Genomic DNA, 9,330 nt, shown 5'->3' with positions numbered 1-9,330 from the left:
AGAGAGAGAGAGAGAGAGAGAGAGAGAGAAAAAGCAATAGATGCATTCTCTTGCAGCCCTGTATATTTGTAAGGCCCATCACATTCTCTTCTGTGCAGGTGCTCTGTCCACATCCACTTATTTCTTGGATTGTGTGGTATTCTGTCGGCACTCTACACACTTGTTGTAATAACCCACAGTTAGTCATTTACTCACGGCTGTTTATTCAGTTGACTTATGGCCACTGAGTGCTTACCCCTTACCAGGCACTTTTGAAGGTCAAGGCTTGCGTAGTATAAACAAAACACCACCTAGGTTCTCCTGGCCTATGTTCTGCAGGGAGAGAAAGTAGTCAGGTACATGAAGGTAATGTCATTTCAGCTAATGCCAAGGACCAGGGGGAGATGGAAGGAAAGGTAGGGAATGATGGGATGGAGGATCTCAAACGTGTAATCCGGTAGGCCTCACAGAAGAAAACATTGGAAAATGATATGAAGGGGAAGGTCACGGTAAAATTGAGCTCAGTGTTTTCCAGGTAAAGGAAAGTGTAAATGCTAAGAAATAAGCTGGATATATTTGGAGGACATAAGGAAGTCTATGAGCATCATGGTCTGATTTGGGCTTGGTTTCCTTTTCCTCTATCACTTGGTGATATACCGACAATACCACGGAGGAGGACAAAGGTGAGGTGGGAAGAATATCGTCGAAGTCTAGAAGCATATTCCAGCAGTGCGAAACCCATGGCTGTGCAGATAATGCTTTTGGAAATCAAGGCAAAGTGGTTTTTCCTATGGTTGGATGTAGGAGGTGAGGGTTTCGGAGAAGTTGATGGTGATCCTCAGGTTTGGGACCTGAAGGAAGCTTGGTGCTATTTACCAAAATGAATATCCATAGAGTTGGAGTAGGAAAGAATAAAACCCAAAAGTCCTCTCTTGGACATGCTGAAATTGGAGCACCTATGAGATGGTCCCAGGGAAATGCTGGTTGGTAATTGGAGAGGTGAGTTTGTCTCTCAGGGGAGTAGTTACAGAGGAAATGTTTAGGCGGGAATCATCAGACTCTGGGTGACATGGAACCCTGTCAATAACCAAAGAAGCACCCGGAATACCAGCAGAGCTGAGAAGGGAGCTTTGATTACTATTTTGTGAAATTTTTATTTCAGATCTATCTGAATATGTGCTCTACACTGTGACACAAAATGCATTTTTCCACTGAGGGTACAGGAATAGACAAGTCAGAAAAAACATTGATTTAGGATCTGTTTATATTGCATATCATTCATGAAACCATTCCAGATTTTTTCACCCAGAAATGAGCTCTCCTCTTCTGACCCTCTTTGGTTCCTTTCTAATGCCACATTCTATGTCATATGAGAGCTACTTTTGCCAAGAATCTTGTTTTTGCAGTGAGTTCAGAATCTTTTTGAGCATCTAGAGTATGCATTGTTTATCTCTGAATTCTTGGCAGGGTTGTTAGCATATTTGTTTGCACTTTGTAAATGCTAAATACATATTTTGTTAATAGATGACTCAGTTTTACCCATATCTAATTCTGTAGGTGACAAATTGACAAGGGAAGCCTAAAAGAGAATCCAGAGGCAGACATTCGGGAATTTACTTTAATAGGAGGGGGTGGGGGGAAACATATCTACACAATTATTCCAATGAGAAATCCCTGCCCACCTTAATAAAAATATTTTTGAAAGGGGATTTTGTTATTAGATGAATCATTTCCCTCCCATTCTACACTGGATAAGACTTCCTAAAATGGGTTTCATGGATAGACCTTAGGAATACACAAACTCTCTGCCAGTGCATATAAAATCTGCTCGTGTGTGTGCACGCCTGTGCACATGTACACACACATTCACACATTCTGTGGAGTGTAAAAGTCCAAAACTTCCAAGAAGATGTTCCAGATCAAGAAATTACAAATGTACATTGATGATACATCCCTTTCAATTAAAAAAACAACAACAACAACAACTCCCGAACTTTCTGCATTTTCTGTTGGCTTCTACTCTCTTTCCTCTCATCCTAAATACCATGCAGCTGGTGTTAAAGACCTAGATTGTCTGGCTACTCCAAGGGCACCCTCTTGCTACTAAATGAGGCATGGAGGGAGGCCCTGAGACTCTTTCAGGCCATTAGGAAATCATTTAGCCACTGATCTCCTGTGGCCTGATCCCTTTGGCTTTCCACAGCAATCAATCACCTGTCTGCTCAGGACCACCTTCATTTTGGCAATAGGTGATTGTCTGGCTCATTCCTCTGTCTCCCAGTGGGTGGGGAACAGCCTCTCTTGTGTTCAGTTTTGATCTTTCTGCTGGGTAAGGGTGGAGTATTAGGAAAGCCACTGCAACTGGTGGTTCTTTGGGACCTTCCACATCCGGGTTTTCCCCGAGAGTGGCTGCACCTGGCGCAATGGAGAAGAGGATGTGTCCAGAGTTTGAGTGAGATTTTTAACGTCCACACTTGTCTTGCAGCCCTGCCTTTGGATTCCCCCCACGATGAAACTTCTTCCTGCACACTTTCAGCATGAGCAGGGAGAGCTACATAGCAATCAGAGCCATGTAAACACCGTGGCTATTAAACAGCGACTGCCCTTCACCTTGAAGCTCATTCTCTCTCCTTCATACTAATTTCCCCCATTAAAACAGACCTTGCTTCCCAGAGATGAGATGCCAGGGCCCTAGGGAACCTAACCTCAGGATTGAGAACCAAGATGTCCAGCCAGCCAAGGAGGATACAGACAAATTACCCTCTGAGTTTTCTGGGTCAAAGTGTGCCACCTCTGTAAGGAAATGCTCTGATGCCATTTCAGTTGTTCTCCAAAGCTGCCCTTTCCTGGCCTCCAAGTGATCAGCTTTTAGAGGAAGCCGTCTGGATTGGATACTAATTCAAGACCGGACTCTCCCAGCAGCAGTGAGGTGAAGGAAGGGATCATCCTTCTGGCAGGTGAAAGAAATAGATTCCTGGTTCTTTTTTTTCTCTTGCCTGGGATCTAAAAGCCTGAAGCATTAATCTATTCAAATGCCACTCTTCCTCTGCCCTAATTGAGTACTTATCTTAACTGTAAACGGTTTGGGGGTGAAATTAAATCACTTAAAAGGTGACTTTTTGGAAAGGAGCGTCCTAGCACATCAGGGATTTCCTTATCCATTATCCGTTTAAAGTGCAGTCTTCTATTCTGGGCTCATCTGCATTCTCCCCTTCCATTAGGGCTGTTTTTCTAGCAGCCGCCGCCGCCGCCACCTTGGGAACATCTGAACTTGGCCGTCTTTCCTCTTTGTTGTCCATAACAACTCCCTCGCTCCCAGATAAGCAGGATATTGCCTCTCCACGTGGTTCCTGATGAGTCGGACACCCAACAGGTGGTGTCCATTTGCCAGTGGACTTCCCTTGACCAACCATCAGTGTCCAGGGTAGAATTTGCCAGGAACCAGAGCTTTTCGTGCACACAGGGAAGGAAATGTTAAAACCCCACCCTTGCCACAGCCCCTTGCAGAAAGGGGGGTCATGCCACTCTTCCCTCCCAGCAGCCATTCTCATCAGTAACAGCATAGACTTGTACTTCCTGTTGGTCAAACTTCCATCTGACCTAGAAATGTTAGTGATAACGTGGTAAAATAATGATGGAAGTAGGTTTTTTAATTTTTTTTAAAGATATCTCTTCTTCCAATTTCCCAGCTCTTATCACTCACTTCCACAAAGGTCTCTTCTTCCTTCTCTTGGAGGCAGTGAGGACAGGAGCTTGGCATTCAGGAAATATCTTTCTCAAAAGCCATCGATCCATCCAGATCCCGTAGCCACCAGGCCTGCCTTGGTGGGAAGGAGCAGGAGCCGGGGCCCTTCTTTGCCTGCCCTCCTCTCTGTCCTCAGCCTCGGCATGAATCCCATCATGCTTAAAGCACCACAGGCTTCCAAAGACCGCCATGTCCTTCTTCAACACACATCTCCAGTGCCCAAGGGCTCCCTAACCTGAGTCTAACACAGACCACCTACATCCCTTTCTGCTTCCTGAATAGGCAACTCAAGATGCAAAGTCCACAGTGCCTTCAATAGACAGGAGATGTCGTTTGCGGTAAGCACAGCCCCCCCTCTCCAGTGGGGAGACTTTCCTCCTCCTCACCCCTCCTGGCCCTGACTCTGGCACCTTACTCCTGCTTTCAGAATATCCTCCCCTTTAAAGTGCAAGCCCTGGACTCCACCACCAGGTACTCGGCCTGGAGAAAGTCTACTTGCTCAAGGAACCCAGCAACCTCCTCATTTTGGTAGAAATGATCATATCTAGCCCACTACTTGAGTCCTGGAATAGCTCTAGGAGATGCAACATAAATGATCTCCCCAACTGCCTGTCACCTCCCCTTCTCCACTGACTACGCCCTCTGCCATCTCTCAGTCCTCATTTCCATAGCCACACATTGACTCCTGTCATCTAGCATCTGAAACAGCACCTACCACATTGAATGGACTCTGTACTGGTCTGCTCGATACCAAATGGGCTGTGGCTAGTGACCACATAGAAAGAGGTGATTTTTGTAATTTTAAAGAAATTTAAAAGACATAATATGATCAGACATTTCACAAAGATGACCATGGATGTGAAGAGGTGAGGGAACTATGTGATGGGATTAGTTACCAGCGACATAGCTTTGTAGCAATCTCAGCCTTCGGACTCCAGGTTTGTTTCCACAATACAACCCCCGAAAGCAGGTCGATACCTTCAGTGTTGCTTATGCTGAGCTTAAGCTTCCGTCATTCATCTAAAAATGCTGAACATCAATGGGACTGTACTTTTGCAGATAATATTCTTCTCTACTCACTTATTTAGTTTTTAAAGGAATCATCAGTTCAGAAACCCTGGCAGAAGGTCCATAGGAATCACAGAAAACTGGAATGTGAAGACATGCATACAAGTTTTCGACTGTAAGAATCTCATTGACAACCTAAAGTGGTTCCAAGTATTTAAATATTTGTTTATTTAGTCCTTACAACCCACTTCCTCTCACATGCTGAATCCTTCAAGATGATCAACTGAATGCTAATAGCACTGATACCCACGAAGGATGGCTCTGGGCTTTCAATGTCACACAAGCATATTTCAGTCTGATAGCATGGTTCATCACAAAAATTAGTTTTTAATGCCCTGTAGGACATTAAATTGTTCTGTCTTTAGCTCAGAAAATAATTTTAGTATGTCTTTTCTGATGGATTTTATGTCCCCTGTTCCTCTGCTATTTGTTTGAATCAGTTTTATCTTTCCACTGGTTCTCTCATTAATAGGTTATATAAATCTACGTTATGTGCAAGTTATTTATTGTTAGAGAATCAGGCTTATAGGTGGTTGATACTGTGACAAAGATATAGTTCACATGGTTATATTTCCTTTGCAAATGTTTTCTTTTTTTATTCAGGTCTGATGTGGGAATAGATGTGCCACTCACAGGTGTACAAATCCAATGAATTTTTTAATATTGTGAACATACACAGGTAACCAGCTAAATATCAAGAAACAGACCATCACTAGCTTGCATACTAGAAGCTTCTCATGCTCACTAACCTTGCCCCAGAAGGGAAGCTTTCCATCCATTTTCAATCATCATAGATTAGTTTTGCTTATTTTTGGACTTTATATAAATGGAACCATAGTGTATTTGGTTTTGGTTTTGGTTGATGTTTCTCAACGTGTTTGTGAAATTTATTCAGGCCTCGGTGCAGTGGTAGTTCACTCATTCATTGCCTTCTAGTGGACCATCATATGGACACACCACAATTGACCTGTCCATTTTTCCCACATTTTTAATTGGTGCATTATAGTTGTACATGCTGATGGGGTCTGCTGTAACCTATCTGTACATGCACACACTAGAACTATATAATGTGGCCAATATCACTCCCCAGCATTTCCCCCCCTCCCTCACCAACTCTCACCCCTCGGTGCCCTTCCTTTACTGATCTCCCTTTGATGTTTAAGGAGATCCACCCCCACATTTCTTTCCCCCTTTTCTCTCTAGCTTCCACATATGAGAGAAAACATACAAGCCTTGACCTTCTGAGTTTGGCCTATTTCGCTTAACATGATGGTTTCTAGTTCCATCTATTTTTCTGCAAATGACAAAATTTTATTTTTCTTTATGACTGAAAAAATTCCATTGTATGAAGCATTACTCAGCCATAAAGAATGACTTTATGACACTTGCCAGTAAATGGATGAATCTGGAGACTCTGATGCTAAGTGAAATACGCCAATCTCCACCCCCCAAAACAAAGGAATGTCTTCTCTGATATGTGGAAGCTAATGCACAATGGGAGGAGGGCAGGGCGGATAGAAGTTCAGTGGATTAGACAAAGGGGGATGAACAGAAGGAGGGCTGAGAGGAAAAGGAAAGGGAGTGCATTGAATCTGACTTAACTTTCCTAGGTGGATATGTGAATGAACCCCAGTGAATCTCGCCAGTGTGTATATCCACAAGACTAAGATCCTAATTAGAGTAAGATGTATTCCATGCTTGTATAATTATATCCAAATGTATTCTACTGTTATGTATAACTAAAAAGACTAATAAAATAAAATAAAAAATAAAAAATTCTATTGTGTATTTATACTGCATTTTCTTTATCCACTCATCCACTGACAGACACTTAAGCTGGTTCCATAGTTTGGCTGTTGTAAACATAGTTATCCACGGACCACTGTAGTAAGAGGACTTTAGTTCTGCAGGATAAATATCTCAGAGTGATATAGCTGGGTACTATGGTGGTTCCATGCCTAGTCTTTTGAGGAACCTCCATATTGATTTTCGTAGTGGTTGTACTAATTGACAATCCCACCAACAATGTAAAAGTTCCTTTTTCTCTATATCCTCTCCAAAGTTTATTATTATTTGTATTCTTTTTGACTGCCATTCTGGCTGGTATGAGAAGAAATCTCCGTGCAGTTTTGATTTGTATTTTCCTAATTGTTAATGATGTTGAACATTTTTTAATGTCTTAGCCATTTGTGCCTCTTCTTTTGAGAAATGTTTGTAATTCATTTGCCCAATTAATATCAGAGCCAAAATCAACAAACTGGAGAACAAAAAAAAAATACAAAGGATCAACAAAACAAAGAATTGGTTCTTTGAACAGTAAAACAAGATTGATAAGTCCTTAGCCAAAAAAATCAAAAGAAAAGGGGGAGGAAACCCAAACTAATAAAATTACAGGTGAAAAAGAAGAAATCACCACACACATCTCAAATATCCAGCAGATCATTAGGGACTATGTCAGAAAATTACACTTCAATAAATTGGAAAACTGAGAAGAAATGGATACATTTCTAGACAAATACAATCTGCCAAAACTGAATTAAGAGGACATAGAAAATCTAAATAGACCAATAATATGATGAGATACAAGCAGTAATAAAAAACCTCAAAAAAAAAAAAAAAGCTCAAGACCAGATGGATTCTCAGCTGAATTCTATCAAATTTTTAAAGAATAACTAATGCCAATTCTCCTCAAGTTTTTTCATGAAATAAAAAGGGATGGACAACTTCCAAATTCATTCTGCTAAGCCAGGATCACATTCATACTAAAACCAGATAAGGACACATCAAGCAAAGGAACTGCAGGCCAACATCCCTGATAAACTTAGATGCAAAATCACTTAACGAAGAATTAGCAAATCATGTTCAACCACATATTAATAAGATTGTACACCATGACTGTTATGGTTTGGATGTGAAGTGTCCCCCAAAAGCTCATATGTGAGACAATGCAAGAAGGTTTGAAGGAGAAGTGATTTGGCTACAGCCTTGACCTAATCAGTGGGTTGATTCCTGGTGGGATTAACTGAGTGGTGACTGGAGGCAGGTGGGGTGTGGCTGGAGGAATTGGCTCACTGGGGGCATGGCTACGGAGTATATATTTGAATCTGGCAAATGGAGTCTCTCTGCTTCCTGATCATCATAGGAGTTGCTTCCCTCCCCGCACTCTTCCACCATGATGTTCTGTTTCACCTTGAGCCCCAAGGAATGCAGCTGGCTTTCTGTGGACTAAGACCTCTGAAACCATGAGTCTCCAAATAAACTTTTCCCCTAAAATTGTTCTGGTCAGATATTTTAGTCACAAGAGCAAAAATGCTGTCTAAAACAATGACCAGATTGGTTTTATTCTAGAGATACAAGGATGGTTTAATACATTTGAATTAATAAACGCAATTCATCACATAAACATAATTAAGAACAAAAGTCACTTAGTCATCTCAATAGATGAAGAGAAAGCCTTTGACAAAATTCAGCACCCATTTATGATAAAAACACTGAAGAAAAGAGGGATATAAGGAACCTACCTCAATATCATAAAGGCTATATATAGAAAGTCCAAAGCCAACCTCATAGTAAATGGGGAAAAACTGAAAACATTACCTTTAAAATCTGGAAAAAGACAAGGATGTACACTCTCACCACTCTTATTTAATGTAGTGCTATAAATTCTAGGCAGAACAATTAGGTAAGAGCAGGAAAAAATGGATAAAAATAGGAAAGAAAGAAGCCAAGTTATCACTGTTTGCAAAGATATGATCCTATACCTAGGAGATCCAAATGACTCCATCAAAAGACTGCTAGAGCTAAAACAGAAATTTGGCAAAGTAGCAGGTTACAAAATCAACATACAAAAACCAATAGCTTTCCAGTATACCTATAATGAATCTGCTGAGAAAGAAATCAGGAAAACAATTCCATTCACAATGGCCTTTAAAAAATAGATCTAACCAAGGAGGTGAAAGACCTCTACAATGAAAACTATAGAATATTGAAGAAAGAAGTTGAAGAAGACCTCAGAAGATGGAAAGACTTCCCATATTCATGGACAGGTAGAATTAATATTGTTAAAATGGCCATAACACCAAAGCAATATACAGATTCAATGAAATTCCCATCAAAATACCAGTAATATCCTTCACAGAACTAGAAAAGAACAGTCTAAAATTTATTTGAAAAAACAAAAGACCCAAAATATCAAAGCAATTTTCAGCCAAAACATCAATTCTGGAGGCATCACAATACCTGACTTCAAATTACACTACAAAGCTTTAATACCAAAAACAACATGGTCGTGGCATAAAACCAGACCCATACACCAGTGGTAGAGAATAGAAGACACAGAGACAAACCCACACATCTACCATCATCTGATCCTTGACACAGGTGCCAAAAACATAAAAAAGATCTCTTTTTAGCAAGTGGTGCGGGGAAAACTGATTATCCATATGTGGAAGAATAAAACTAGATCCTTATCTCTCACCCTGCACCAAAAAAAATCAACTCACAATGGATCAAAGATCTCATAATTAGATGAGAAACTA

Source organism: Marmota marmota, unplaced genomic scaffold (assembly GCF_001458135.2).
Source record: "Marmota marmota marmota unplaced genomic scaffold, marMar, whole genome shotgun sequence".
In the NCBI taxonomy this organism is placed as follows: Eukaryota; Metazoa; Chordata; class Mammalia; order Rodentia; family Sciuridae; genus Marmota; species Marmota marmota.
Note: the sequence above shows the minus strand (reverse complement) of the source record.